Source organism: Pongo abelii, chromosome 16 (genome assembly GCF_028885655.2).
Source record: "Pongo abelii isolate AG06213 chromosome 16, NHGRI_mPonAbe1-v2.0_pri, whole genome shotgun sequence".
Lineage (NCBI taxonomy): Eukaryota > Metazoa > Chordata > Mammalia > Primates > Hominidae > Pongo > Pongo abelii.
This window is the reverse complement of record NC_072001.2, coordinates 93,359,795-93,375,426: the sequence shown is the minus strand read 5'-3', so window position 1 is coordinate 93,375,426 and position 15,632 is coordinate 93,359,795. Positions and strand designations below refer to the sequence as shown.

Below are 15,632 nucleotides of genomic sequence, written 5' to 3'. Positions count from 1 at the left end.
TGTTTTGGTAGTTTGTTCCTTTCATTACTGAGTAGAAGTCCGTTGATGGATATAGCACATTTTGTCAGCAGAGAGCCTTTTAAACTTGGATTCCAACTTCCTGTGGTCTAAATGAAACCCTCAGAACACAGGACTTACAGGCGAAGCTGCCGTATATGTCAAAGTAACTACTTATCAGAACCAGCTTTGTCATCAGGAGCCCGAACTGCTGCAGGAATTTTCATCATTTTGCAACTTAACTGTTTTTTTTTTTTTTTTTTTTTTTTGAGACAGAGTTTCACTCTTTTTGCCCAGGCTGGAGTGCAATGGTGTGATCTCGGCTCACTGCAAACTCTACCTCCTGGGTTCAAGCGATTCTCCTGCCTCAGCCTCCCGAGTAGCTGGGATTACAGGCATGCGCCACCATGCCTGGCTAATTTTGTATTTTTTAAGTAGAGACAGGGTTTCTCCAGGTTGGCCAGGCTGGTCTCGAACTCCCGACCTCTTGTGATCCACCCACCTCGGCCTCCCAAAGTGCTGGGATTATAGGCATGAGCCACCGCGCCCGGCCTGCAACTTATTTTTTACAAGCAACTTTTGTGCTACATGTCAGGACTTTTGAAGCATCTGATACATCCATTTAATAAGTATGAGCATGTGGCTGAGTGGACAAGAAAGTGGAACCATCCATGCTACATTGCATATATTTTCCTCTCCCAGACTGGACCAGGGAATCTCTCAAGTTTCTAGAGTATCCTGTCTTCATTTACAAAGCTGAACAGTATTAAAGATCCTGCTGCCTTTGTTAGGCAGATTTGGAAGGGAGGCCCAACAGCAACGGTGGAGAGGAAAAAGAGAGTGGAGCTTGTGGAACAGGAAGCCCCCCCACACACACACCGGGGTCTGCACAGGGCTCCCAGCTGTTGAGGATGTTGTGGATAGGGAAGTTCTGATAGTGTCACCAGGCAAGCCTAGCACCTCCAATGGGCCCAGAAGGTCTTGACCTTGGACCCTTACCCCTGTTTCACAAGTGTTTAAAAGCTGTTTTTGCTTTTGTTATTTTCCCAAATGCTCATTACTTAGTAGGTAGTTATTAATCTTTCTTTGGGAGAGGGACAGGGCTTTAAAACTGAAGAACATAATTTTCATTAAAATATCAAAAATACAAAAAAGTTACTTTAGAAACAATTTGCTATATAAACCAAATGGCAGCTGTTGAGAATCTCAATAAAATGTTAAATGCATTTGCTGCTTTTAGAAGAAATAAAGAAAAAAAATTAGATGAAATAAAGAAAAAAATGCATTTGCTGTCAGTGGTATCCTTTTGCCTAAGGTTGGCACCGTGTCATCATACTGTGGTGGGGGGTATGTGGGGTGTATACGTGTGAAACTTTTCATCTCAGGATAGATCATAGTCTTAGTTGCAGTTTTCCTTCCAAATAGGGTTACAGAGTAGTAAAATATGGACTTGGAAGTGACAGACCTGAGTGAATCAGCGCAGCTTAAAAAAAAAATCTGATAAAACTAACTTTTAATAATCCTTAGATTGGTTTTTGAAACAATAGATATAATTATTTACTTTAAGCATCTGGTTATGATTTTGAAATAATAATGCATACTGTCTCCACTCTTTTTTTCTTTTTCTCTTTTTTATGGAAACAGAGGTTTCATCCAGAAAACCCCAGTGACTTTTTTTTTTTTTTTTTTCAGACATGGTCTCACTCTGTTGCCCAGGCTGGAGTGGAGTGGTGGATCTCAGCTCACTGCAGCCTCAACCTCCCACCTCAGCCTCCCCAGCAGCCGCAACCACAGGCACCACTGTGCCCTGCTAATTTATTATATTTTTTGTACAGATAGGGCTTTTCCATGTTGCCCAGGCTGGTCTCAAACTTCCAGGCTCAAGCGGTTCACCCACTTCGGCCTCCCAAAGTGATGTGACTACAGGCATAAGCCACTGTGCCCAGCCTGCAGTGATTTTTTAAAACATAAGTTCAAGCATATCTTCTTAACTCCTTTAATTGGAGGTATCTCGTCTCTCATTGTCCTCATCTCTGGTGTTCCCCCAGCGTTCACTGCTGACTGGATGTACAACACATATTTATTTTTTTCTTTTTTTGAGACGGAGTCTCGCTCTGTCGCCCAGGCTGGAGTGCAGTAGCGCGATCTCGGCTCACTGCAAGCTCCGCCTCCCGGGTTCACGCCATTCTCCCGCCTCAGCCTCCCGAGTAGCTGGGACTACAGGCGCCCGCCACCACGCCCGGCTAATTTTTTGTATTTTTAGTAGAGACGGGGTTTTACCGTGTTAGCCAGGATGGTCTCGATCTCCTGACCTCGTGATCCGCCCGCCTTGGCCTCCCAAAGTGCTGGGATTACAGGCGTGAGCCACCGCGCCCGGCCCACAACCTATATTTCAAAGTCAAGGCTGAGTGCGGTGGCTCACGCCTATAATCACAGCAGTTTGGGAGTCAGGGCAGGCAGATCGCTCGAGTCCAGGAGTTCTAGACCAGCCTGGGCAACATGGCGAAACCCTGTTTGTATTAAAAATACAAAAAATTGGGCGTTTCCGGGAGCGCCGCGTGGAGTTGGTGTCCGCGGCTTTTGGCATGGCTGCCTTTTCCGGCCCGGCTGGGTCAATCCTGTTGCTGAACCCATAGAAAGATGCGGGTTTCAGAAGGAGGTGGCAGAGCTTCTGCGCATAACCCGGCGAAAAAAACAAGAACTTACTCCTGGAGTGGTCTATGTGTGCCACCGACCTAACCTACTGAATGAAACCCAGATCCTTTCATATTCCTCCCAGTGTGGCACTGTTACAAGCTTCAGACTATCCAGACAGAAAAGGACTGGAAATAGCAAAGGCTATGCATGTGTGGAGTGTGAGTCTGAGGATGTTGCCAGGACAATTGCTGAAACAATGAACAACTACCTGTTTGCTGAAAGACTCTGGGAGTGTCATTTTATGCCACCTGAAAAAGTACAGAAAGAACTCTTTAAAGACTGGGATATTCTGTTTAAGCAGGCATCATATCCATCAGTGAAACGGTATAATCAGAATCGGCACTTACACAAAAGCTGTGGGTGGAGGGGCGATTTAAAAAGAAAGATTACTCAGGAAGAAATTAGCTTAAAAAGGAATTGATTATGATTTTCCTTCTTTGATTTTACAGAAAACAGAAAGTATTTCAAAAACGAATTATCAGACGTCTACAAAAGGCCAGGTTTGCTGGGCACCGTGGCTCACGCCTGCAATCCCAGCACTTTGGGAGGCCGATGCAGGCGGATCACCTGAGGTCAGGAGTTCGAGACCAGCCTGGCTAACATGGTGAAACCCTGTCTCTACTAAAAAATACAAAAATTAGCCAGGCATGGTGTCGGGCGCCTGTAATCCCAGCTACTCGGGAGGCTGAGGCAGGAGAATCGATTGAACCTGGGAGGCAGAGGTTGCAGTGAGCCGAGATTGCGCCATTGCACTCCAGCCTGGGCAACAAGAGCGAAAGTCTATCTGAAAACAAACAAACAAACAAACAACAAAAGGCCAGGTTTTACTTAAGAAGCAGCAAAAGGTTTTAGGCACTCCTGACACTCCTGAGAAGACTGTGGATAGCCAGGGCCCAACACCGGTTTGTACATCAACATTTTTGGAAAGACGAAAATCTGAAGTGGCTGAAATGAACGACGATGATGAAGATAACAAAATAGTTTTCAAACAGCCCATATCCTGTGTAAAAGAAGAAATACAAGAGACTCAAACACCTACACATTCACAGAAAAAAAGATGAAGAAAAAGCAATCAGTGATTTTCAATGTATTATATATAATATTTCTTCTGAAAAACATAATATTTTTATGAGAAAAAATACAAAAAATTAGCTAGGCGTGGTGGCTCATGCCCATAGTCCCAGCTACTCAGGAGGCTGAAGTGGGAGGATCACCTGAGCCCAGGAAGTTGAGGCTGCCATAAGCCATGATCATGCCGCTGCACTCCAGCCAAGTCAAGTCATTACATTTATCTTAACCTATTCTAGGCTGGCTTAAGAGGGATTTGTATTAAGAATACAATAGGCAATCTCACAGACATCTAAGTACAGAACTGGACATGTGACCACACCATGGAAGGACGGTGCTGGGAGGTGATTTTCCTCTCCTGTACGCGTTCACTCTGGACTTCTGCTCCATGCTTGTGCTTTGCTTTGCAGATGGACATTCAGCACGTGCTCCAGGCTCCTCCAGCCTCTGAGGCTTTGGCTTGCCCTGGCAGTACCCCTGGTTCCAGTGTTACTGGGCTTTTCTATACAGATGCTCCTCTGCAAAAAATCTATCGAACACTCTGTGTGTCATTTCCAATTGGCAGGATAGAGAATCTGATCTGCCTAGCAGTGGGGGTCGGAGTTCCCTAGTTGTCCCTGGATTTGTAGTGCTGCCCTTTCCAGATACTCGAGGAGGGGCCAGATATCCAAAAAGAGGGTGTGGGTGGGGAATCAGTAGCACAGTCTACTTCAACAATAAAGTATAAAGAGGTGGTGGCTCACGCCTGTAATCCCAGCACTTTAGGAGGCCGAGGCAACCGGATTACTTAAACTCAGGAATTTGAGACCAGACTGGGCAACATGGCAAAACCCTATCTCTACTAAGAATACAAAAAATTAACTGGGCATGGTGGCACATGGCTGTAGTCCCAGCTACTTAGGAGGCTGAAGTGAGAGGCTTGCTTGAGCCCAGGAAGTTGAGCGTGCAGTGAGTTGAGATCACCATGCCACTGCACTCCAGCCTGGGTGACAGAGCGAGACCCTGTCTCAAAAAAAAAAAAAAAAAAAAAGTTTAAAGTAGAAGCATCTCTATGCATGATTGAAGTCATGCTTTCCATATATTTTTTCCAACTTGCCTTTTTTCTCTCTAAAACACTGTATCTTAAGCTTTTCCCTATTATCAAGTACTCATAAGCATTATCTAAATGGTTGTATCAGAATCCATTATCTGGACTCATTGTCATTTATCCATCTGCAGTTGCTGGAGATACTGCCCTTTCTGCCACACTCAGTCACCCTTCTGAACTTGCTCTGTGTCCAGTTATCTACTAATACACATACTGGTCATTTAGGACTTATCCGTTAAGAATAAATAGTTATCATAGTTCCTAACACTTCAAAATGAATGTATCTTCCTAAAAATAGAATGGCTTGGTGGTTATGATAATTTTAAAGCAAAATAGACAAATCGATATTTAAGTTAACGTTTTGCTTTCTTCTTGTATCTATTTTTCACTTCTCTGTGATTTTGATGGGTAAAGTTTCATTTGGAAGGATTTTTATTTCAAAATACAAATAGCATATGCCATGAGAATGGGAACTCTGAAAGGTTCAACTTTCTAGTCATTAGTTTCCTAAGATTGTCACAAAAGCTACTGATAGTCAATCATGATTGGCCTGTAGGGAAAGTGAGTTAACATTATGTACAACTTAAGCACTTTACTTTCTATCAGATATAGAAAAATTGGTGGTGTGTTTGGAAAAGCATTAGGGTAGGAGTTAGAAAACTTGACTGTTAGTCCCAACCCTGCTTCTTCAGCTGAGCACCCCTAGGCAATAACTCAGCAGCTATTTCTTAAATGCCTAATGAGTTTTAGGCTTTGCTGTTGGTCTGGGAATATAGACATAGATATTGCATTCATGATTCTCCAAGTCTCCCCTCCTCACCCCAGCTCACAGTGAGCTTTCTTATGCATTGTGTGAATTTCTCTCCTAACAGGCCCAACTCTGTCTCCAACCGACTTCCCAGGGCAGTTGTGAGGATCAAATGAGAGAGAATAAGGATGAAAGCAAATTATAAATGATTTTAAAATGCAATAAAAATATGACCCATGGAAAATTATTTAAAGAGCCTTAGAATTTTAAACAGCACATTAACCTCAGTTCTCTATGATTTTTATTTTAAATAGATATGAAAGTTTTACAATGGACCACAGATATGGTTGAAAATCTTGGCTTGATTATTCTCCGAGAAAATGATACAGTGGTTTGTGTGATGAATTTTCTAAAACTGCCAGCCAAAAAAAAAAAAAAACCTTTTTTGAGTTGAGTCAAAGGAACGTTGACTGTGTAATGGAGAAATGTTTTGTGTTCACTAACAGCTTCCCTTTGATTCCAGCTGCAGCATATCATGAGTGATGAGATCTGTGTGCAGGTGACTGATCTTTACCTGGCAGAAAATTATAATGGGGCCACCAGAGGCCAGCCAAACACTCAGAACTCAAGGAGCCTCCTGGAGTCAACGTATCAGCAGAAAGCCGGGCAACTAATGTCAAATGAGAAATGCTTTAACGTGAGAGTTGCTCATACAGTCAAAGACCTTGCTGGCGATAATGTAAGTTGTTAAAATTCTCTAAACCAGAAGTTAAAGCCAGGGTACTTTGACCCCGTGATTCTACTTCTGAATTTTTTTTTTTTTTTTTTTTTTTTTTGAGGCAGAGTCTCACTCTGTCGCCCAGGCTGGAATGCAGTGGCACGATCTTGGCTCACTGCAACCTCTACCTCCCGGGTTCAAGCGATTCTCCTGCCTCAGCCTCCCGAGTAGCTGGGATTACAGGCGCCCGCCACCATGCCTGGCTAATTTTTTGTATTTTTAGTAGAGACAGGGTTTCACCGTGTTAGCCAGGATGGTCTCAATCTCCTGACCTCGTGATCTGCCCACCTCGGCCTCCCAAAGTGCTGGGATTACAGGCATGAGCCACCATGCCCAGCCTTCCTGGAACTTTGTAGAGTTCTTAATGAGTTCACCAGAGAAACACAAAGTGGAAGTAACTATCTTCCTGGACAATCTATACTTTGTTTCTTTTTTGGCTTTAAAAACAAACAAAAAGAAACTAGTTATATATGATTTTTACAGTTGTGTATTCTTCTTTTTCTCTGAACATTTTTCATAGTATGCTTTGTAAATATTATTGTTAGAAAAATGTTGCTACATGAAATCCATGGTCATGGTCATTACAGAAAAGAAAACGTAGGCCTGGCACACATGGGTCACACTTGTAATCCCAGCACTCTGGGAGGACAAGGTGGGTGGATCACTTGAGACCAGCTTGGGCAACATGGCAAAACCCCATCTTTGCAAAAAATACAAGAATGCAAAAATTAGCCAGGTGTGGTCCCAGCTACTCAGGAGACTGAGGAGGGAGGATGGCTTAAGCCTGGGAGGTCAAGGCTGCAGTGAGCCCTGATCGCATCACTGCACTCCAGCCTGGGTGACAGAGCAAGACCCTATCTCAAAAAAATAAAAGAAAAAAAAATGCAGATAACCAAAAAACGTCACCTTAAAATTCTTTCCTGAAATTACCATTGATGACATTTCTAGACTTTTCTATGCTTGAATATATATTTTGAGAGTTTATACTGGACAAATGGTCTTTAACTTTTTTTTGTTTTGACACAGGGTCAGGCTCTGTTGCCCAGGCTGGAGCGCAGTGACGCGGTCTTAGCTCACTGCAACCTCTGACTCCTGGGTTCAGGCGATCATCGTGATCGTGCCTCAGCCACCCTGGTAGCTGGAATTAAAGGCATGTGCCGCCATACCGGCTAATTTTTGTATTTTTAGTAGAGATGTGTGTCAGATCCCAGGGTCCAGGTCCTGCCCATGTTGAAGTCTGAGGGGAGTGGGTGGGTAAGCAGAAAGAATATTCCGGGGGGCTGTAGGCAGGTGAAAGATAGTTTTATTCAGCAGCAGCTCTCATTAACAGCTTTCTTACACTAGCTCTCTTATTAGCAGCTTACTCTTAACACTGTTAGCCCTGTCTTGGCTGCTTGAGCCAGCTGCCCCCACACACAGCTGCGCAGCCGACTCTCCCCTGCCTTCAGGTTAAGCAGCTTAACTCTTTCTCTCCGGGCACGAGCAAGCCCAGCTGTGTCCTGGCTCCCTCCTGTCGGTCTGCAGGATGGACAGCTTTGGCTCTGTCTTTCTCTGGGTGCCAGCACGCCCGCCATGTTAACACATGTGTGGCTAGCCATGTGTACTACAATGACTTTCCTAAAAAAGGAACTGGCTGGGCATGGTGGCTTATGCCTGTAATCCGAGCACTTTGGGAGGCCAAGGCGGGTGGATCACGAGGTCAGGAGTTCAAAACCAGCCTGGCCAACATGGTGAAATCCCATCTCTACTAAAATTACAAAAATTAGCCAGGTGTGGTGGCACGTGCCTGTAGTCGTAGCTGCTTGGGAGGCTGAGGCAGAATAATTGCTTGAACTTGGGAGGTGGACGTTGCAGTGAGCCAAGACCATGCCATTGTACTCCAGCCTGGGCAACAGAGTTAGACTCTGTCTCAAAGAAACAAAAAAAAAAGAACTCTGCCATTTCAATTATACTCATTTAACCCTTTTAAAAAATGTATTATAATTAGATATGTACCAAGGTTTAGTGTACCTTTGAAAAATACTGGCTTGAGATTTTGGCCCAAATCTGTCCCTATCTGCCAGAACTCCTTCTAAATACAGATCTGATAATGTTGTTTCCCTCTTTTATTAATGACCAAAGCCAGCAGTTATTGAGAAGTAAGTGGCAGTGATTGTACGAAGCATTTTACACGCATTCTCTCGTTGAAACCCCACAACAATCCTGTGATTATCACTCCTATTTTCCAGATGAAGAAACTGAGGCTGGGTGAACTCAGCCCTATGGCCAATAAGCGGCAGGGCCTGAATCCAAACTCGGACAGTCTGTCTCCAAAGCCTGAGCTTAACGTTGAAGCAATCTGCTTCCTTCATGGGCACCAGGTATGGAATAAATTCCTAACTCCTTGGGAAGGCATTCAAGGCTTTTCCCAGTCTGGTCCCAACTATTTTTGGAAACTCTTGTCTTCCCTTCCTTCCACCAGTGTGCACCCCACACCACTCAGTTCCCAACACACAGTGTCCCTCTACTTTCAATACCTTCGTTCATGCTCCTCCCTCAGGTCTGTCTCTTGTTCCACATGCCCTATCAAACTTTTTTTTTCTTTTGAGGCAGGGTCTTGCTCTGTCACTCTGGCTGGAGTGCAGTGGCACAGTCATGGCTCATTGCAGCCTCAACTCCCTGGCCTCAAGTGATCCTCCCACCTCAGCCTCCCAAGCAGCTGGGACCACAGGCAAGGGCCACCATCCACCATGCTGGGATAATTTTTTTTTTTTTTTTTTTGAGATGGAGTCTCGTTCTGTCGCCCAGGCTGGAGTGCAGTGGCGCCATCTCCGCTCACTGCAAGCTCCGCCTCCCGGGTTCACGCCATTCCCCTGCCTTAGCCTCCCGAGTAGCTGGGACCACAGGCGCCCACCACCATGCCCGGCTAGTTTTTTGTATTTTTAGTAGAGACAGGGTTTCACCGTGTTAGCCACGATCGTCTCGATCTCCTGACCTCGTGATCTGCCCACCTCAGCCTCCCAAAGTGCTGGGATTACAGGCGTGAGGCACCGCACCCGGCCTATTTTTTTTTTTTTTAGGAGATGGGGTCTCACTATGCTGCCCCGGCTGGCCTCAAACTTCCAGCCTCAAGTGATCCTCTCACCTTGGCCTCCCAAAGTGCTGGGATGACAGGCATGAGCCACTACACCTGGCCACCTGTCAGACTTTCTACACAGCATCTTCAAGGCTCTGTTCAAATGTCACCTCCTGGCAGGGTGCAGTGGCTCACGCCTGTCATCCCGGCACTTTGGGAGGCCAAGGTGGGCAGATCACTTGAGGTGAGGAGTCCAAAACCAGCCTGGCCAACATGGTGAAGCCCCATCTCTACTAAAAATACAAAAAATTAGCTGGGCGTGGTGGCAGGTGCCTGTAATCTCAGCTATTTGGGAGGCTGAGGCAGAACAATCGCTTGAACCCAGGAGGCGGAGGTTGCAGTGAGCCAAGATCATGCCACTGCACTCCAGCCTGGGTGACAGAGCAAGACTCTGTCTCAAAAAAAAAAAAAAAAAAAAAGTATCTATTCTTTGACTCACCAATTCTAATTCTGGGAATTCTAAGGAAATGATAAAATTATATGTCAATAAACAAGACAAAAAAGATTCGCTAAAAGAGGTTTACCACAACAGTGGTGAAAATTTAGAAATGACCTAAATGTCCCACAACAAAAGAATAATTATATAGCTCACTGTAGCCTTGAACTCCTGTGCTCAAGGGATCCGCCTGCCTCAGCCTCCTAAGTAGCTGGGACTACAGGCAACTGCTATTTTTATAGGTAAAAAATGGTCAGATATATGGTTCAATCTAATATTTGACTTCATACAACAAAATAATATTGTATTCCATAAAACAAAATATGAGGTGGTTATTTTAACTGATGTAGATATTTATTGTCAAAATATATTCACCATACATGTAAGAAAGAATGTACACCTGAGTGTACAGTATAATCCCAATATTACTTTCATTATTATTTTTATTTTCTGAGGCAGAGTCTCTGTCACCCAGGCCGGAGTGCAGTGGTGTGGTCTCGGCTCACTGAAACCTCTGCCTCTCAGGTTCAGGTGATTCTCCTGCCTCAGCCTCCCGGGTGGCTGGGATTACAGGCCTGTGCAACCACACCTGGCTAATTCTATTTTTTTTTTCAAGTTTAGAATTCCTGGTTTATTGGGAAAACTTCATAATGAAAATTTCAATTGCCCTTTTCCACAACTTACAAAATAATAATGTGATATTTAAAATGAATTGCTTTTCATTACGTAAGCAGAAATGGTAAAAAAATAGTAATAACCCATCTGATGCATCATATATATGCTATTCAGGGAAACTCAAATCCCTGAATTCTCCTGTGGCATGTTTTATATCAGACATTTTAAATCTGTTTACCAAGAAAGACCAGGATTTTAACTATATGTAGGTTTCTACTTACAGTTGCAATCTATCAGAAGCCTGTCTATATGATTAGAGCCCAGATACACCTGAAGTTTAGAAAAGCAAGCCATTTTTCTCCTTAGGCTGTTTTAGTGGCACTTTTGTGACAGGAATGGCTCTCCTAATCCTTTAGTACACAACTTAACCAGATCTATCAGTCATGATAAATTAGACTGATATATCTAATCTATCAGTCCATCTTTCAATCCAGTTACTCTGGTTCCGAACCTATAAACACAAAACACTACAGGTTTATTAATATAGCATTTTCCAACACCCTAATCCTATACAGAACTTTAAAAGAGAAAATTTCATCTAAATATTTCACACCTAAGAAAGCCTTACTAACCACGGCAACAGGTTTGGACCACAAAACAATACTTTCTTAGATGATATACAGTCAACATGAAGCTTAGCAAAAATGAATTATTCAGGGCTGGGCACGGTGGCTCACGCCTGTAATCCCAGCATTTTGGGAGGCTGAGGTGGGCGGATCACGAGGTCAGGAGATCGAGACCATCCTGGCTAACACGGTAAAACCCTGTCTCTACTAAAAATACAAAAAATTAGCTGGGCGTGGTGGCGGATGCCTGTAGTCCCAGCTACTCGGGAGGCTGAGGCGGGAGGATAGCGTAAACCCCAGAGGCAGAGCTTGCAGTGAGCCGAGATCACGCCACCGCACTCCAGCCTGGGAGACAGAGTGAGACTCCGTCTCAAAAAAAAAAAAAAAAAAAAAAGAATTATTCAGGATATTAATGAGAAATTCTCACAAACAATATGCATTTAGGAAACTATTTTGCTTCCTTAAATAGTTTGAAGGCTTGAAAAAAAAAGCTTTTTTTTGGCATTTCTTTTACAATGTTTGGTCATTGACAATTTTTGTTTGTTTTGAGACAGAGTCTTGCTCTGTTGACCAGGCTGGAGTGCAATGGCACAATCTCGGTTCACTGCAACCTCCACCTCTCTGGTTTGAGGGATTCTCCTGCTTCAGTCTCCCCAGTAGCTGGGACTACAGGCATGTACCACCACGCCTGGCTAATTTTTGTATTTTCAGTAGAGACTGGGTTTCACCATGTTTGCCAGGCTGGTCTTGAACTTGTGACCTCAGGTGATTGGCCTGCCTTGGCCTCCCAAAGTGCTGAGATTACAAGCGTGAGCCACCACACCTGGCCAGTCATTGACAATTTTTACCATTACCTTCCTCTTCTCCTTAGCCCTTAACAGACCAAGTCCATTCTATTTGGAAATAACAAGAACTTGATCCGATTATTAAATCTTGGAAACCATCTCATTTTTACCTTATAAAGTGTTAAGTTTCATGTTCATATTCTCTTACAAACGTAGCATAAATGTTATGGGTTAGATATAAGGAAATATTGGCATAGCATAGGTAATTAGTGAAAAGACACAACTTCACAAAACATAATAAAAGATGAACATGAAACTATAACACTACTTTAAAAATATTTTCTCCCAAATTATTTTAGCATTTTTGACTAGTTTGAGAATATGAACACTGCCAAAAAATAGGTTCAAAGTGGCCTAGAGAAACAGTTTCTTCTTCTGGAGCCCATCTTGGCATGGCGATTTTCTCCCACGCTCATTCCCAAGTTAGGCGGATGTGTAGAAGTACCCGGGCTTGGTATTGCCCAGGAGGTCATCTTCGTAGCTGGGGAGGCAGCAGCAGAAGAAAGCACAGCCAATAAGGACAATCGTGGCTGCCCACCCAAAGCCGTAGGCCCAGTTATAGATGTTAAGTGACAGCGGGGGTTAGCATGAAGGTTGAAGGTTGAGTGTACTTCACGGGGTAAATTACCAGGGAGATGATCTGGAACACGGCAGCCAAGGCAAGGAGACCTCCAATCACTCTTAGGAAGACAAGTATCTGGGGTACACACAGGACGAAGAAGGAGAGGATGAAACAGATCACCAGGATGCTGAAGCCCCGGAAAAGCATGGCAGCAGCTGCTCTACCCCACGCGTACTCCATGAGGCTGTGGCAGCCGTCCTCTTAGGACCCGCTGCAGCCGCCGCCCTCGTGGAAACATCTCCACCACAGCGAGGACGTCTGGACGTGGTTGCTCGACTGCAGCCAGCCGCGGCAGGCCAAGCGCGATGATGTCGAAGGCGATGGCGCTGAGTAGGAGCAGGGTCAGGATCCAGTGGCAGCGCTCGCAGGCCAGGCCGCAGCGGATCATGTCGACCGGCGGTGTGGGGTCGAGAAGAGCCGAGCGGAGCGGGGCGGAGGAGCGCGCGGGCCCAGGCGGCGGCTGGGAGTCGCTAATTCTCCTATTTTTAGTAGAGACGGGGTTTCACCATGTTGGCCAGGCTAGTCTCGAAATCCTGGCCTCAAGTGATCCACCCGCCTCGGCCTCCCAAACTACTGGGACTACAGGCGTGAGCCACCGCGCCTGGCACAGTATTATTCTTTCGTGCTTGTCTTAAAGTTGTACATATGCTTAGAAAAATGTTGGTAGGATAGTTAACTCTTCACTGGTGGGTTCAGGGATGACTTTTGTTTTCATTTTGCTTCTCTTTTTCTTTGATGAGTATGTATTACTTGTGTGATAGATGAAGTAAAGCAGGAAGAAGGGTAGCCATGGTATTTGAGATAGAGCATTGGAGGTGTTTGTTTGTTTGAGATGGAGTCTCACTGTCACCCAAGGTGAAGTGCAGTGGCACAATCTCGGCTCACTGCAACCTCTGCCTCCCCGGTTCAAGCAATTCTCCTGCCTCAGCCTTCCCAGTAGCTGGGATTACAGGCATCTGCCACCACACCCAGATAATTTTTGAATTTTTAGTAGAGATGGGGTTTTGCCATGTTGGCCAGGCTGGTCTGAAACTCCTGACCTCAGGTGATCCGCCTGCCTCTCGTGGTGGCTCACGCTGTAATCTCAGCATTTTGGGAGGCCGAAGCAGGCAGATCACCTGAGCACACGAGTTCGAGACCAGCCTGGCCAAGATAGTGAAATCCTATCTCTACTAAACATAAAAAATTAGCTGGGTGTGGTGGTGCATGCCTGTAGTCCCAGCTACTCGGGAGGCTAAGGAATGAGAATAGTTTGAACCCAGGAGGCAGAGATTGCAGTGAGCTGAGATTGAGCCACTGCACTCCAGCGTGGATGACAGAGCAAGACCCTGTCTCAAAAGAAATAAAGGTCAGGCATGGTGGCTCACGCCTATAATCCCAGCACTTTGGGAGGCCAAGGCAGGTAGATAACTTGAGGTCAGGAGTTTGAGACCAGCTTGGCCAACATGGTGAAATCCTGTCTCTACTAAAAATATAAAAAAAACTAGCTGGGCATGGTGGTGCCTGCCTGTAGTTCCAGCTACTCGGGAGGCTGAAGAATGAGAATCGCTTGAACCTGGGAGGCAGAGGTTGCAGTGAGCTGAGATTGAGCCACTGTACTCCAGTGTGGACGACAAGAGTGAGACTCTGTCTCAAAAGAAAAATAAAGGCCAGGCGTGGTGGCTCACACCTGTAATCCTAGCACTTTAGGAGGCCAAGGCAGGCAGATCACTTGTCGGGAGTTTGAGACCAGCCTGGCCAACATGGTAAAACCCCATCTCTACTAAAAACACAAAAATTAGCTGGGCATGGTGGCAGACGCCTGTAATCCCAGCTACTCGGGAGGTTGAGGCAGGAGAATCAGTTGAACCTGGGAGGCGGAGGTTGCAGTGAGCTGAGATTGTGCCACTGTACTCCAGCCTGGGCGACAGAGCGAGAGTCTGTCTCAAAAATAAATTAAAAAACAAAGTTTTAAGAACAGCCTTTAGGTTTCTATAGCCCACTGCGAAAAGGGTATGGCATGATCAGATATTTGCAGGAGTTAGAAATGCAAATTTAAACAATCAAACAGCATCTAACACATCTTTAACAATTAAAAATAAATACCATAAATATAACAAAACCATAAAAATATTGATAAGCTTCTACTATGAACTACATGATAGTGACAGGGCAGTGACAGCAAAGGTCCTATCTGCCCACTGTTGTTGTACCAGCATCTGGATCGTAGAATTTTGCTTGGCATGTGATAGGGCTTTGTCATTTATACTGAGAACAGATCCTCAAGTTATCAATAATAATTGATAAAAGCAACAGTAATCAGTATTTTAATTGCTGCAATTGGACATTTGAAATAGCAGTAAGATTCTACAGAGCGGCAATGACTGAGTTGGAATGCAGGTGTTTTCATTAATGTCCTACATATATTTAAATTTGGAGTAGCCATTTTTACTGGTAAATTGTGAAAGCAGGACATGGTTCTCCAAGGTTCACAGGTAAACCATCCCACCAGAGCGCTAATGAGCAGATTGCTACATTTTACTTTATTTTGCTTGTAAGGAAAACAAATTGACTAAGCTGTCCCCGAATTTCTGGTTGTAACAGATGTATTTCTAAAACAAGCAGTAAATCTACAAAATGATGGCAGACAGTGCCATATTCCTGGAATTCCAGAAGCCCTGGATTAATGATGAGACTCGAGTTTAAGTCCCAGCACTGCCACTTTTTGGCAGCCATCTTGATGTCTATTTCCTTATTTGTAAAAGGGACCTCTTAATCTGGGATTGCCTACATCATGGCGCCATTGTAAAAATCTGGTTAACTGTATAATGAGACATAATTGAAGACTGATTGATTTTATTTAGAGATGGGGGTCTCACTGTTATCCCAGGCTGGAGTGCAGTGGTGCAATCATAGCTCACTGCAGCCTCAACCTCCAAGGCTCAAGCAATTCTCCCACCTCGGCCTCCCAAGTTACTGGGACTGTAGGCACATTCTGCTATGCCCAGCTCTTAATATA

General features: G+C 44.6%; 1 pseudogene; it reads left to right on the top strand.

The window, feature by feature from the left end:
* The first annotated feature begins 2,582 nt into the window (after nt 1-2,582).
* Nucleotides 2,583-3,773, top strand: LOC100445256 (MKI67 FHA domain-interacting nucleolar phosphoprotein-like; annotated as a pseudogene).
* Nucleotides 3,774-15,632: the final 11,859 nt, after the last annotated feature.